The sequence below is a fragment of the Dendropsophus ebraccatus genome, chromosome 14, assembly GCF_027789765.1.
Source record: "Dendropsophus ebraccatus isolate aDenEbr1 chromosome 14, aDenEbr1.pat, whole genome shotgun sequence".
Classification (NCBI taxonomy): domain Eukaryota; kingdom Metazoa; phylum Chordata; class Amphibia; order Anura; family Hylidae; genus Dendropsophus; species Dendropsophus ebraccatus.
Window position 1 is genome coordinate 3527458 of NC_091467.1, and position 16686 is coordinate 3544143.

Genomic DNA, 16686 nt, shown 5'->3' on the forward strand with positions numbered 1-16686 from the left:
CACTCTCTGTATACTCATCCATGGAGGATCCGGCCTCAGCCACCCTCTGTATACTCATCCATGAAGGATCAGTTCTCGGCCACCCTCTGTATACTCATCCATGGAGGATCAGGCTTCAGCCACCCTCTGTATACTCATCCATGGAGGATCAGGCCTCAGCCACCCTCTGTATACTCATCCATGGAGGATCAGGCCTCAGCCACCCTCTGTATACTCATCCATGGAGGATCAGGCCTCATCCACCCTCTGTATACTCATCCAGGAAGGATCAGGCCTCAGCCACCCTCTGTATACTCATCCATGGAGGATCAGGCCTCATCCACCCTCTGTATACTCATCTTTAGAGGCTCAGGCCTCATCCACCCTCTGTATACTCATCCATGGAGGATCAGGCCTCGGCCACCCTCTGTATACTCATCCAGGAAGGATCAGGCCTCAGCCACCCTCTGTATACTCATCCAGGAAGGATCAGGCCTCATCCACACTCTGTATACTCATCCATAAAGGATCAGGCCTCAGCCACCCTCTGTATACTCATCCATAAAGGATCAGGCCTCATCCACCCTCTGTATACTCATCCATGGAGGATCAGGCCTCAGCCACCCTCTATATACTCATCCATGGAGGATCAGGCCTCGGCCACCCTCTGTATACTCATCCATGGAGGGTCAGGCCTCATCCACCCTCTGTATACTCATCCATGGAGGGTCAGGCCTCATCCACTCTCTGTATACTCATCCATGGAGGATCAGGCTTCAGCCACCCTCTGTATACTCATCCATGGAGGATCAGGCCTCAGCCACCCTCTGTATACTCATCCATAGAGGATCAGGCCTCAGCCACCCTCTGTATACTCGTCCATGGAGGATCAGGCCTCAGCCACCCTCTGTATACTCATCCATGAAGGATCAGGCCTCATCCACTCTCTGTATACTCATCCATGGAGGATCAGGCCTCGGTCACCCTCTGTATACTCATCCATGGAGGATCAGCCCTCATCCACACTCTGTATACTCATCCATGGAGGATCAGGCCTCATCCACCCTCTGTATACTCATCCATGGAGGATCAGGCCTCGGCCACCCTCTGTATACTCATCCATGGAGGATCAGGCCTCGGCCACCCTCTGTATACTCATCCATGGAGGATCAGGCCTCAGCCACCCTCTGTATACTCATCCATGGAGGATCAGGCCTCGGCCACCCTCTGTATACTCATCCATGGAGGATCAGGCCTCATCCACTCTCTGTATACTCATCCATAGAGGATCAGGCCTCAGCCACCCTCTGTATACTCATCCATGGAGGATCAGGCCTCAGCCACCCTCTGTATACTCATCCATGGAGGATCAGGCCTCAGCCACCCTCTGTACAGGGCTGTATTAACAGCTGCTGCTGCCCTAGGCACTAAACCTGAAGACGCCCCATCTACACGCACCTATTGGCGATACCAGACCTGACCAATCCCACCATACCCCCCACCCCCCTGGAAAAGACACCAGATTTACTGGCAAGTCTGAACAGGAGGAGGGAAACTAAAAAAATAAAAACAAAAAAAATGTGTTTTTTCTGTCCCCCTGCTCCCTGGTGCTGCCCCCCTGCAAGATGCTGCCATAGGCACCGGACCACGGGTGCCTAGTGGTAAATACGGCCCTGCCTCTGTATACTCATCCATGGAGGATCAGGCCTCATCCACCCTCTGTATACTCATCCATAGAGGATCAGGCCTCAGCCACCCTCTGTATACTCATCCATGAAGGATCAGGCCTCATCCACTCTCTGTATACTCATCCATGGAGGATCAGCCCTCAGTCACCCTCTGTATACTCATCCATGGAGGATCAGGCCTCATCCACCCTCTGTATACTCATCCATGGAGGATCAGGCCTCATCCACCCTCTGTATACTCATCCATGGAGGATCAGGCCTCGGCCACCCTCTGTATACTCATCCATGGAGGATCAGGCCTCGGCCACCCTCTGTATACTCATGCATGGAGGATCAGGCCTCATCCACCCTCTGTATACTCATCCAGGAAGGATCAGGCCTCGGCCACCCTCTGTATACTCATCCATAGAGGATCAGGCCTCGGCCACCCTCTGTATACTCATCCATGAAGGATCAGGCCTCATCCACTCTCTGTATACTCATCTATGGAGGATCAGGCCTCAGCCACCCTCTGTATACTCATCTATGGAGGATCAGGCCTCGGCCACCCTCTGTATACTCATCCATAGAGGATCAGGCCTCGGCCACCCTCTGTATACTCATCCTTAGAGGATCAGGCCTCAGCCATAAGACTGGCCTGGTTAGACTCTCTAGCTGCCTGGCTATACATGAAGGATCAGGCCTCAGCCACCCTCTATATACTCATACATGGAGGATCAGGCCTCATCCACCCTCTGTATACTCATCTTTAGAGGCTCAGGCCTCATCCACTCTCTGTATACTCATCCATGGAGGATCAGGCCTCAGCCACCCTCTGTATACTCATCCATGGAGGATCAGGCCTCGGCCACCTTCTGTATACTCATCCATGGAGGATCAGGCCTCAGCCACCCTCTGTATACTCATCCATAGAGGATCAGGCCTCAGCCACCCTCTGTATACTCATCCATGGAGGATCAGGCCTCGGCCACCCTCTGTATACTCATCCATGGAGGATCAGGCCTCAGCCACCCTCTGTATACTCATCCATGGAGGATCAGGCCTCAGCCACCCTCTGTATACTCATCCATGGAGGATCAGGCCTCAGCCACCCTCTGTATACTCATCCATGGAGGATCAGGCCTCAGCCACCCTCTGTATACTCATCCATGGAGGATCAGGCCTCAGCCATCCTCTGTATACTCATCCATGGAGGATCAGGCCTCAGCCACCCTCTGTATACTTATCCATGGAGGATCAGGCCTCGGCCACCCTCTGTATACTCATCCATGGAGGATCAGGCCTCATCCACCCTCTGTATACTCATCCATGGAGGATCAGGCCTCGGCCACCTTCTGTATACTCATCTATGGAGGATCAGGCCTCAGCCACCCTCTGTATACTCATCCATAGAGGATCAGGCCTCAGCCACCCTCTGTATACTCATCCATGGAGGATCAGGCCTCGGCCACCCTCTGTATACTCATCCATGGAGGATCAGGCCTCAGCCACCCTCTGTATACTCATCCATGGAGGATCAGGCCTCAGCCACCCTCTGTATACTCATCCATGGAGGATCAGGCCTCAGCCACCCTCTGTATACTCATCCATGGAGGATCAGGCCTCAGCCACCCTCTGTATACTCATCCATGGAGGATCAGGCCTCAGCCATCCTCTGTATACTCATCCATGGAGGATCAGGCCTCAGCCACCCTCTGTATACTTATCCATGGAGGATCAGGCCTCAGCCACCCTCTGTATACTCAGGACCATTATACTCGGACTGCCCCCCCCCCTTCTGCAGTTTTTACTCCGTGTAACTTGTTTAACAGGAATGTCCAATAATTTGTCAATAATCCTTCCTGACAAGTGTTTTGTGCGGCCGGGATACACAGAGAACCCTTCTAGGCCCCTTGACCCAAAGAAGAAGATGACCTCTGACCCTAATAGGGGAGGGGGGAGGAATAGGGGCTTTTTATGAGTTTCTTTCAATGTGACCAGATGGCTTAAACCTATCAAAGCTTTTATGACAAGAAATAGATGTTAACCCTTAGTTACCAGCCGCTCCTTACAGCAGGGGAACCAGGGAGGGCAAACGTCTTCATGTGGGGGGACGGGCATAATATGGATGCGCTCACGTCACGGACACACGTATCCATCCTGATCTGTCTGATGCTTTCAGATTGGATCATTATATCTGAGAAGAATGTATCTGAAGCTGGCCTCTCACTGTAGAGCAGGCTGGGACTATCCCTCCAGCAGCACAGAGTATTTCAGAAGGGCCATGTGCTGGATCAGGATCTATAGGAAGTGACTAAAGCCCCTACGGGCCGATCTATAGGAGCAAGTGTATGTATCATAGAGAAGAGAAGAAACTGTCCTCACCTGTATGCATGTCCCTGGGTGCAGAATACAATCCACCATACTTTACACTGCAGGCTGCATCCAGAGAGCTGCAACACAAAACTTAGATTGTTTATAGGGCTTTATGTCCAGGCTGTGGATAGGGAGAAAAGCATATATAGAGAGAAGCTGACACAGGCTGGAGATAGGGAGAAGAGAATACATAGAGAGAAGCTGACACAGGCTGGAGATAGGGAGGAGAGCATACATAGAGAGCAGCTCACACAGGCTGGAGATAGGGAGGAGAGCATACATAGAGAGAAGCTGACACAGGGAGAAGATAAGGAGGAGAGCATACATAGAGAGAAGCTGACACAGGCTGGAGATAGGGAGGAGAGCATACATAGAGAGAAGCTGACACAGGCTGTAGATAGGGAGGAGAGCATACATAGAGAGAAGCTGACACAGGCTGGAGATAGGGAGGAGAGCATACATAGAGAGCAGCTCACACAGGCTGGAGATAGGGAGGAGAGCATACATAGAGATAAGCTGACACAGGGAGAAGATAAGGAGGAGAGCATACATAGAGAGCAGCTCACACAGGGAGAAGATAGGGAGGAGAGCATACATAGAGAGCAGCTCACACAGGGAGAAGATAAGGAGGAGAGCATACATAGAGAGCAGCTCACACAGGGAGAAGATAAGGAGAGCATACATAGAGAGCAGCTCACACAAGGAGAAGATAGGGAGGAGAGCATACATAGAGAGCAGCTCACACAGGGAGAAGATAAGGAGGAGAGCATACATAGAGAGCTGCTGACACAGGCTGGAGATTAGGAGAAGAGCATACATAGAGAGCAGCTCACACTGGCTGGAGATAGGGAGGACAGCATACATAGAGAGCAGCTCAAACAGGCTGGAGATAGGGAGGAGAGCATAGATAGAGAGCAGCTCACACAGGCTGAAAATAGGGAGGAGAGCGTACATAGAGATAAGCTCACACAGGCCGGAGATAGGGAGAATACCATATATAGAGAGCAGCTCACACAGGCTGGAGATAGGGAGGGTGTCATACATAGAGAGCAGCTCACACAGGCTGAAGATAGGGAGGGTGTCATACATAGAGAGCAGCTCACACAGGCTGGTGATAGGGAGGGTGTCATACATAGAGAGCAGCTCACACAGGCTGGTGATAGGGAGGGTGTCATACATAGAGAGCAGCTCACACAGGCTGAAGATAGGGAGGGTGTCATACATAGAGAGCAGCTCACATTGGCTGGAGATAGGGAGGAGAGCATACATAGAGAGCAGCTCACACAGGCCGGAGGGGAGGGTGTCATACATAGAGAGCAACTATGGTGCATCCAGAGAGCTGCACCCCACAGCAGAGATTGTTTATAGGCCTTTATGTACAATCTTGCTTTCTTCTATGGTATTTTCTTGTATATTCTTTTCCAGGTTTAGCGCCGTCATAACTTTGCTCTGCTAATTGAACACTTTCTTGGATGGCGATATAGGAAGGAAATGAGATTTCGCAGGGCCCCCGCTTATGTGGCGTATCTCGCATGGTCCCCAGGACTTGTTAATCCATCAGCCATGTTCACTCGGGGATCTTTATTAATGACAAATGTTGTAGGTGCTGCTGAATTATGACTGTAAACTGGAAAGAATAGAGCGGCCAAGGTGAAAAGGTGATTTCTTTCTAGCAGCTGTAATTTATCCCCAGCTTTCCCTTGCCCTTTGATTTCGGGTCCTGCTCTGACTTTCCTATTCCTGATTGCATTAGCACAGCCCCGAGGGGTCAGCAGGAATATCAGTTCCTGGAATGAGTTACTTGGACTGGTTAAGGTCAATAATAAAGTGCGGGACAATTAAATAAAGTATGAGGCGGCAGGGGTCACCTCTCAACTTCTGGAAATGTACAAGACAAGTGGGTGTGGAAATACTTAGGGAAGGGCAAGATGGAGGACCCCCCCCCCCCCCCCCGACCACATGACAGGATGAAGGGATCAGAACAGAGACTAGGGACCCCCATAATGTATCCAGACATAAGAATGTATATATGTTAGTGGTGGGTATATATGGGATGTATATATGGTGGTGGGTATATATGGAATGTATATATGTTAGTGGTGGGTATATATGGGATGTATATATGTTAGTGGTGGGTATATACGGAATGTATATATGTTAGGGGTGGGTATATATGGGATGTATATATGTTAGTGGTGGGTATATACGGAATGTATATATGTTAGTGGTGAGTATATATGGAATGTATATATGTTAGGGGTGGGTATATATGGGATGTATATATGTTAGTGGTGAGTATACACGGAATGTATATATGTTAGTGGTGGGTATACACGGAATGTATATATGTTAGTGGTGTGTATACAGTATATGAAGCTATGGTAATAGTGCTGCTATACCATGCATAGATAATACTGCCCTGCAGTGCTGTGGGGGGGGGGGGGGGGTAATACTTTCATTGGTTTCAGAGGCCGGTGATCCTACACTCATGGCGTTTCATAGTTATACGTCATCACTTGCTGATTTCGCTTTTGGGCAGCAGTAATAGCGGCGCTCGGTGCTGCTCCACCGCGGCTGTGGTTTGGGTGGGGATTACAGCATAATGATGTTACGTGAATGTTCTCACAGGGACCGGCATAATTACTGAGCTCAAAGGATTTGTCGTGCGCAGAGCCAGATCACAAACAAATTCCTCTCATTCCACAATTCCAGGAATAATCAGTGTGCGGCCTGCGACGGGCATCACCTCCAACGTCCAGGAGAGGACGCAGCGCGTCAGGACAGCAGCCAAAGACTTAGACTGTTTCCGAGCTCCCGGCATCATAATGATAAAGCTTCTGTGCACCGACTGTAACCACATGTGAGATAGCAGCAGACAGGGGCTGGAGATTCTGCACGGCTTCTCAGACTGCAGAGAGTATAGAGAGCAGCTCACACAGGGAGAAGATAAGGAGGAGAGCATACATAGAGAGCAGCTCACACAGGGAGAAGATAAGGAGGAGAGCATACATAGAGAGCAGCTCACACAGGGAGAAGATAAGGAGGAAATAATACATAGAGAGCAGCTCACACAGGCTGGTGATAGGGAGGAGAGAATACATAGAGAGCAGCTCACACAGGGAGAAGATAAGGAGAGCATACATAGAGAGCAGCTCACACAGGGAGAAGATAAGGAGGAGAGCATACATAGAGAGCAGCTCACACAGGGAGAAGATAAGGAGGAGAGCATACATAGAGAGCAGCTCACACAGGGAGAAGATAAGGAGGAGAGCATACATAGAGAGCAGCTCACACAGGGAGAAGATAAGGAGGAGAGCATACATAGAGAGCAGCTCACACAGGGAGAAGATAAGGAGGAGAGCATACATAGAGAGCAGCTCACACAGGGAGAAGATAAGGAGGAGAGCATACATAGAGAGCAGCTCACACAGGGAGAAGATAAGGAGGAGAGCATACATAGAGAGCAGCTCACACAGGGAGAAGATAAGGAGAGCATACATAGAGAGCAGCTCACACAGGGAGAAGATAAGGAGAGCATACATAGAGAGCAGCTCACACAGGCTGGTGATAGGGAGGAGAGAATACATAGAGAGCAGCTCACACAGGCCGGAGATAGGGAGGAGAGCATACATAGAGAGCAGCTCACACAGGCTGGTGATAGGGAGGAGAGCATACATAGAGAGCAGCTCACACAGGCCGGAGATAGGGAGGAGAGCATACATAGAGAGCAGCTCACACAGGCTGGTGATAGGGAGGGCAGCATACATAGAGAGCAGCTCACACAGGCTGGTGATAGGGAGGACAGCATACATAGAGAGCAGCTCACACAGGCTGGTGATAGGGAGAAGAGCACGTGTGTAAAGCAACTCATTTAGGCTGTAGATGGACAAGAGAGCATAAATGGAGGGCAGATGCTACAGGCTGTAGAAGGGGAGAAAAGCATACATAGAGGGTAGTTCACTCTGGTTAGAGAAAGAGGAGAAATGAATACAAGGCAGTCTGTAGGGGAGACTCCCATGGGCTGTGTACAGGTATAGAAAGACTCCTGACATAGACCTCACATCTAACATTTATTACTGGGAGGTCTCGGCACAGTTACCGTAAGGAAAACCACTAACAAACCGCATGTAGAATCCTCTTCTAATGTCTACATTGTCCACGTTGTTTAAGGACTAATAGCTGCATAATAAACATCCCTAAGACGTCCTCAACCACTGACCAGTGTAAACATCCAAGAAAGCAACGTGCAAATGCACGTCCACATAAACATGTGTAATAGCACATCTCCCCATGGAAGGGCGGGGGAGGAGGGGAACATGTGTAATATGTCTATGGGAGGAGGAGGGGAACATGTGTAATATGTCTATGGGAGGAGGAGGGGAACATGTGTAATATGTGTATGGGAGGAGGAGGAGAACATGTGTAATATGTCTATGGGAGGAGGAGGGGAACATGTGTAATATGTCTATGGGAGGAGGAGAGGAACGTGTGTAATATGTCTATGGGAAGAGGAGGGGATCATGTGTAATATGTCTATGGGAGGAGGAGGAGGGGAACATGTGTAATATGTCTGTGGGAGGAGGAGGGGAACATGTGTAATATGTCTATGGGAGGAGGAGGAGGGGAACATGTGTAATATGTCTATGGGAGGAGGAGGGGAACATGTGTAATCTGTCTATGGGAGGAGGGGAACATGTGTAATATGTCTATGGGAGGAGGAGGGGAACATGTGTAATATGTCTATGGGAGGAGGGGAACATGTGTAATATGTCTATGGGAGGAGGAGGGGAACATGTGTAATATGTCTATGGGAGGAGGAGGGGAACATGACGGACGGGGTTCCTTAAACCGATCCGATAAGTGTATGGTGTAAAAGGGAAACAATGGCCGCTGACCAGCTTCCTATATCACTGACTGCTGCTCACATGGACGATTATAGAAGAGCCTCATCCTCTGCACTCACTACTGACTATATCATGTTTGGTTGGAAATGATTGAGGATAACTTGTCATTTATCCATCTAAACCTGTGTCCTCTCAAGCCTCAGGAGTCCAGTGGGTGGTCCTACTACAATGTACTAAATTACTAATAGGGACTCCCACCCCTTATTATACTATGGTCCGGTCAATATCAATATATATAATAAATTATGCAACGTTTTGTTGGGGATGAAAAAAACGCATGTGTGAACATGTACCTATATTGAATATATGTGATGTCATGAAATAGGGGCGGGCTTCATTGGAGTAAAAGGTGAGGCCTTAATCCTGTCAGCACGCGCGGCAGACGGGACCCTCGTCTATCAAACCTTTAAGCCTCCTCAGCCTTATGGACATATGAATGAAAGAAACAAGAAGACAGCAAACAGTGAGTCGGACTCTCGCTTTATTTCCAGTTTAGAGTATTAATATATTGGCTCCAGTCATTCACAGTGTTACTTCTCTCTATCATGTAAGGGCGGAGATCCTCTCTCATCTTTACATTTCTGTACAGGTTTTTATACTGGAAAACAATCCACTAATAAAATCTCGATCTCCGGCAGTTACAAAACTACAACTCCCATCATGCCCTGCCAGCTAAAGGCTGCCCCCATCTTCCGGTGAGCCCAGCCATCCACATGGATTAGGTGCATCATGATATGGCAGTGTCCCCCAACCTGCCGCTCTCCAGCTGTTGCTAAACTACAACTCCCATCGTGTCCGGCCAGCCAAAGGCATCAAGACGCTAATCCAAAATACCATATAACGTAACCAATTCTAGACTACAGTTCCAGCAATGCCGTGACATCTGAGGGGTTGTAGATGTGCGAATGCTGGAGAGCCACAGGTTGGGGATACCATATGATAGTGCCCCTTGTGTGGATGGCCGGGCTCATCTTCAGGTGTCAGGGCATGCTGGGAGTTGCAGTTCTGCAGCGGCTGGAGGTTGGGGATACCATATGATAATGCCCCTTGTGTGGATGGCTGGGCTCATCTTCAGGTGTTAGGGCATGCTGGGAGTTGCAGTTCTACAGCGGCTGGAGAGCCACAGGTTGGGGATACCATATGATAATGCCCCTTGTGTGGATGGCCGGGCTCAGTGGAGGATGGATGGGGGGGGGTTTGCTTTCGCTTCAGTATTTGATAACATTCACCACAACGCCACCACCACCACCACCACCACCACCACCACAACGCCACCACCACCACCACCACCACCACCACCACAACGCCACCACCACAACGCCACCACCACCACCACCACCACAATGCCACCACCACCACCACCACCACAACGCCACCACCACAACGCCACCACCACCACCACCACCACCACAACGCCACCACCACCACCACCACCATGCCCTGGCAAAACAAACTCTCCAGGAATGTCCAGGGTTTCTCTCTAGCGACGGCCGCCAGCTGCTGCCAGATGACTCACACTCACATATCATTGAGTCACAGAATTGCCGTCTCTTCATTTCAAAACAAAGCTTCCCGGGACAATGCGGCGCGTTCATTACACCCCCCATTAACGTGTTTACTTGTCCTTCTGTTTCACAATACAGGTTCCTCCAGAGAAGTCATGTGGATGATATCAGACGGCTGACCACAGGTGACCGGTGAGGGCCGCATTCACACACACAGCGCCTGGACGCGTTCTCTGCACGTTTATTACTGCTGTTACTACTACATGGCAGCTAGGGTAAAACAATGGGGGCTATTATAATGGCAGCTAGGGTAAAACAATGGGGGCTATTATAATGGCAGCTAGGGTAAAACAATGGCGGCTATTATAATGGCAGCTAGGGTAAAACAATGGGGGCTATTATAATGGCAGCTAGGGTAAAACAATGGGGGCTATTATAATGGAGGTCATAAATAATGAGCATTATATTCACCTAAAATGACGCTGTGTGAACATGGCCTGAAAGTGTATTACAGATACTGGATGAGCAGCTTGTGCCAAACGCAGCAACATTTTTAGTTTTTGGATAAATGATAGTCTTATACTATGAGGGAGATTTATCAAACATGGTGTAAGGTGACACAGGCTCAGTCGCCCCCGACAACCAATCAGATTCCACCTCTCATTCCTCACAGACTCTTTGGAAAATGAAAGGTGGAATCTGATTGGTTGCCGGGGGCGACTGAGCCAGTCTCACTGTACACCATGTCTGATAAATCTTCCCCGTTATCTATCACTGATTTCTTTGTACATTTATACCGGGTAGAAGTTATAATGATTGTTCAGCCATATATGTGAATGGGTCTAAGTATTTGCCCGCTGCTCTCTCCTCATGCACACTCAGTGCGGCCGAGCGTCCTTTGGTGGCGGCTTATCATCCCGAGAATAAAAGGATCCGGCAGCTGAAATCCAACATGTTAATCCTCATCATTCGGGGGACAGACGGGCGGCCCCATATATATTAGATAATAGTATAGATTTTATTTACAATTCTATCCTACCATCAGACAGTCGTCCAGTCAGAATAAGCGGCTTCAGTTTCTTATGTTTATGGACAAGTTAAAAAAAAACAACTCATAAAAACACCTGCAGCTTATGGTGTGTTCACACAGTCAGGTTTTCCAGTGCAATGAATGAAGCCAAAGCCAGGAACAGGTTATAAAGGAAAGACTGGGTTTCCTCCTCAAACCCTTCGCGGCTTTGTCTTCTTTAGCTGCAATGTGTGAACAGAACAGTAAAGTTATACGTGTAACGCCTCAAACACCACAAAGACGCAGTACAGCAAAGCTGACTGATAGCAGAGGTCTCCATGTAGTAACCAATGCAGCAGGCAGGGGGAGCCACATGCACAAGGTAAGAGCAAACAGGAGGGAGCAGAGTTATCACTTCTAGTGCAGACATTACTGGAACTGATGTCACCGGGGTATCACATTAGTCATTTCCTATCACATTAGTCATTTCCTATATGGTAACTGGATCCATCCATTCATCTGCTACCATCAGATCATCAGAGATCCATCATCAGAGATCCATCATCAGTTCATCGGAGATCCGTCATCAGAGATCCATCATCAGAGATCCATCATTGGAGATTCATCATCAGAGATCTGTCATAAGAGATCCATCATCAGATCATCAAAAATCCATCATCAGATCATAAGAGATCCATAATCAGAGATCCATAAGAAGAGATCCATCATCAGAGATCCATCATCACTTCATCAGAGATCCATCAACAGAGATCCATCATCAGATCCTCAGAGATCCATCATCAGATCTCCTTCTGACCCTCCGTACAGTCCCTGGTGTCCATACCATACATTGTACAGTGAGGGAAGCTAATGCTCTGGAGATGACATTGACGCTGCCCAGACGGATGGAGATGGCGGCCCAGACCCCACCTAATGCCAATAAACATTGGGAGTGGAGCTGAGGCCTCCCACCTGACTCCGCTCACCACCGGCATAAATATTTAGTTTCCTAAATCTCCTCGCTCCATTATTTCACAGCTATAAACCAGTTAGGAGCCGGGCTACCAGACGGAGCTGAGAGCTGACATTGTGTCCTTCTTTATACTAATCCGCCCTGTTCAAATAAATAGCATCAATGCATGGTCACCCCCTGCGCTGCACCATAGCATGAGGCCGGTGCATAGGGTGAGGCCGGTGCATAGTGTGAGAGGCCGGTGCGTAGTGTGAGAGGCCGGTGCGTAGTGTGAGAGGCCGGTGCGTAGTGTGAGAGGCCGGTGCGTAGTGTGAGAGGCCGGTGCGTAGGGTGAGAGGCCGGTGCATAGTGTGAGAGGCCGGTGCATAGTGTGAGAGGCCGGTGCGTAGGGTGAGAGGCCGGTGCGTAGTGTGAGAGGCCGGTGCGTAGTGTGAGAGGCCGGTACATAGTGTGAGAGGCCGGTGCACATTGTGAGAGGCCGGTGCGTAGTGTGAGAGGCCGGTGCATAGTACAAGAGGCCGGTGCGTAGTGTGAGAGGCCGGTGCGTAGGGTGAGGCCGGTGCGTAGTGTGAGAGGCCGGTGCATAGTGTGAGAGGCCGGTGCGTAGGGTGAGGCCGGTGCATAGTGTGAGAGGCTGGTGCGTAGTGTGAGAGGCCGGTGCATAGGGTGAGGCCGGTGCATAGTGTGAGAGGACGGTGCGTAGTGTGAGAGGCCGGTGCGTAGTGTGAGAGGCCGGTGCGTAGTGTGAGAGGCCGGTGCGTAGGGTGAGAGGCCGGTGCATAGTGTGAGAGGCCGGTACATAGTGTGAGAGGCCGGTGCATAGTGTGATAGGCCGGTGCGTAGTGTGAGAGGCCGGTGCGTAGTGTGAGAGGCCGGTACATAGTGTGAGAGGCCGGTGCACATTGTGAGAGGCCGGTAGGTAGTGTGAGAGGCCGGTGCGTAGTGTGAGAGGCCGGTGCATAGTGTGAGAGGCCGGTGCGTAGGGTGAGGCCGGTGCATAGTGTGAGAGGCTGGTGCGTAGTGTGAGAGGCCGGTGCGTAGGGTGAGAGGCCGGTGCGTAGTGTGAGAGGCCGGTGCACATTGTGAGAGGCCGGTGCGTAGTGTGAGAGGCCGGTGCGTAGTGTGAGAGGCCGGTGCGTAGTGTGAGAGGCCGGTGCATAGTGTGAGAGGCCGGTGCGTAGTGTGAGAGGCCGGTGCATAGTGTGAGAGGCCGGTGCACAGTGTGAGAGGCCGGTGCACAGTGTGAGAGGCCGGTGCGTAGTGTGAGAGGCCGGTGCATAGTACAAGGGGCCGGTGCGTAGTGTGAGAGGCCGATGCATAGTGTGAGAGGCCGGTGCGTAGTGTGAGAGGCCGGTGCATAGTACAAGGGGCCGGTGCATAGTACAAGGGGCCGGTGCGTAGTGTGAGAGGCCGGTGCATAGTGTGAGAGGCCGGTGCATAGGGTGAGGCCGGTGCATAGTGTGAGAGGCCGGTGCGTAGTGTGAGAGGCCGGTGCGTAGTGTGAGAGGCCGGTGCATAGTGTGAGAGGCCGGTGCATAGTGTGAGAGGCCGGTGCGTAGGGTGAGGCCGGTGCGTAGTGTGAGAGGCCGGTACATAGTGTGAGAGGCCGGTGCACATTGTGAGAGGCCGGTGCGTAGTGTGAGAGGCCGGTGCGTAGTGTGAGAGGCCGGTGCGTAGTGTGAGAGGCCGGTGCACAGTGTGAGAGGCCGGTGCACAGTGTGAGAGGCCGGTACATAGTGTGAGAGGCTGGTGCGTAGTGTGAGAGGCTGGTGCGTAGTGTGAGAGGCCGGTGCGTAGTGTGAGAGGCCGGTGCGTAGGGTGAGAGGCCGGTGCATAGTGTGAGAGGCCGGTGCATAGTGTGAGAGGCCGGTGCGTAGGGTGAGAGGCCGGTGCGTAGTGTGAGAGGCCGGTGCGTAGTGTGAGAGGCCGGTACATAGTGTGAGAGGCCGGTGCACATTGTGAGAGGCCGGTGCGTAGTGTGAGAGGCCGGTGCATAGTACAAGAGGCCGGTGCGTAGTGTGAGAGGCCGGTGCGTAGGGTGAGGCCGGTGCGTAGTGTGAGAGGCCGGTGCGTAGTGTGAGAGGCCGGTGCACAGTGTGAGAGGCCGGTGCACAGTGTGAGAGGCCGGTGCACAGTGTGAGAGGCCGGTGCGTAGTGTGAGAGGCCGGTGCGTAGGGTGAGGCCGGTGCATAGTGTGAGAGGCTGGTGCGTAGTGTGAGAGGCCGGTGCATAGGGTGAGGCCGGTGCATAGTGTGAGAGGACGGTGCGTAGTGTGAGAGGCCGGTGCGTAGTGTGAGAGGCCGGTGCGTAGTGTGAGAGGCCGGTGCGTAGGGTGAGAGGCCGGTGCATAGTGTGAGAGGCCGGTACATAGTGTGAGAGGCCGGTGCATAGTGTGATAGGCCGGTGCGTAGTGTGAGAGGCCGGTGCGTAGTGTGAGAGGCCGGTACATAGTGTGAGAGGCCGGTGCACATTGTGAGAGGCCGGTAGGTAGTGTGAGAGGCCGGTGCGTAGTGTGAGAGGCCGGTGCATAGTGTGAGAGGCCGGTGCGTAGGGTGAGGCCGGTGCATAGTGTGAGAGGCTGGTGCGTAGTGTGAGAGGCCGGTGCATAGTGTGAGAGGCTGGTGCGTAGTGTGAGAGGCCGGTGCGTAGGGTGAGAGGCCGGTGCGTAGTGTGAGAGGCCGGTGCACATTGTGAGAGGCCGGTGCGTAGTGTGAGAGGCCGGTGCGTAGTGTGAGAGGCCGGTGCGTAGTGTGAGAGGTCGGTGCATAGTGTGAGAGGCCGGTGCGTAGTGTGAGAGGCCGGTGCATAGTGTGAGAGGCCGGTGCACAGTGTGAGAGGCCGGTGCACAGTGTGAGAGGCCGGTGCGTAGTGTGAGAGGCCGGTGCCATAGTACAAGGGGCCGGTGCGTAGTGTGAGAGGCCGATGCATAGTGTGAGAGGCCGGTGCGTAGTGTGAGAGGCCGGTGCATAGTACAAGGGGCCGGTGCATAGTACAAGGGGCCGGTGCGTAGTGTGAGAGGCCGGTGCATAGTGTGAGAGGCCGGTGCATAGGGTGAGGCCGGTGCATAGTGTGAGAGGCCGGTGCGTAGTGTGAGAGGCCGGTGCGTAGTGTGAGAGGCCGGTGCATAGTGTGAGAGGCCGGTGCATAGTGTGAGAGGCCGGTGCGTAGGGTGAGGCCGGTGCGTAGTGTGAGAGGCCGGTACATAGTGTGAGAGGCCGGTGCACATTGTGAGAGGCCGGTGCGTAGTGTGAGAGGCCGGTGCGTAGTGTGAGAGGCCGGTGCGTAGTGTGAGAGGCCGGTGCACAGTGTGAGAGGCCGGTGCACAGTGTGAGAGGCCGGTACATAGTGTGAGAGGCTGGTGCGTAGTGTGAGAGGCTGGTGCGTAGTGTGAGAGGCCGGTGCACAGTGTGAGAGGCCGGTGCGTAGTGTGAGAGGCCGGTGCGTAGTGTGAGAGGCCGGTGCACAGTGTGAGAGGCCGGTACATAGTGTGAGAGGCCGGTGCATAGTGTGAGAGGCCGGTGTGTAGTGTGAGAGGCCGGTGCATAGTACAAGGGGCCGGTGCGTAGTGTGAGAGGCCGGTGCGTAGTGTGAGAGGCCGGTGCGTAGTATGAGAGGCCGGTGCGTAGTGTGAGAGGCCGGTGCGTAGGGTGAGAGGCCGGTGCGTAGTGTGAGAGGCCGGTGCGTAGGGTGAGAGGCCGGTGCATAGTGTGAGAGGCCGGTGCGTAGGGTGAGGCCGGTGCATAGTGTGAGAGGCTGGTGCGTAGTGTGAGAGGCCGGTGCGTAGGGTGAGAGGCCGGTGCGTAGTGTGAGAGGCCGGTGCGTAGTGTGAGAGGCCGGTGCGTAGTGTGAGAGGCCGGTGCGTAGTGTGAGAGGCCGGTGCGTAGTGTGAGAGGCCGGTGCATAGTGTGAGAGGCCCTGTGCGTAGTGTGAGAGGCCGGTGCGTAGTGTGAGAGGCCGGTGCGTAGTGTGAGAGGCCGGTGCGTAGTGTGAGAGGCCTGTGCGTAGTGTGAGAGGCCGGTGCGTAGTGTGAGAGGCCGGTGCGTAGTGTGAGAGGCCGGTGCGTAGTGTGAGAGGCCGGTGCGTAGTGTGAGAGGCCGGTGCGTAGTGTGAGAGGCCGGTGCGTAGTGTGAGAGGCCGGTGCGTAGTGTGAGAGGCCGGTGCGTAGTGTGAGAGGCCGGTGCGTAGTGTGAGAGGCCGGTGCGTAGTGTGAGAGGCCGGTGCGTAGTGTGAGAGGCCTGGTGCGTAGTGTGAGAGGCCGGTGCGTAGTGTGAGA

General features: G+C 52.5%; 1 protein-coding gene across 1 annotated transcript in view; it reads left to right on the top strand.

Annotated features, from left to right (window-relative positions):
* The window catches only part of ZFP64 (ZFP64 zinc finger protein), a 65771-nt gene extending 55144 nt beyond the window's left edge, over positions 1 to 10627 (top strand). Inside the window, exon 7 of the transcript XR_011359705.1 lies at positions 10570 to 10627. The gene's annotated coding sequence lies outside the window, so the exon portion shown is untranslated. The remainder of the gene's footprint in view (positions 1 to 10569) is intronic.
* The last annotated feature ends 6059 nt before the right edge of the window (positions 10628 to 16686 follow it).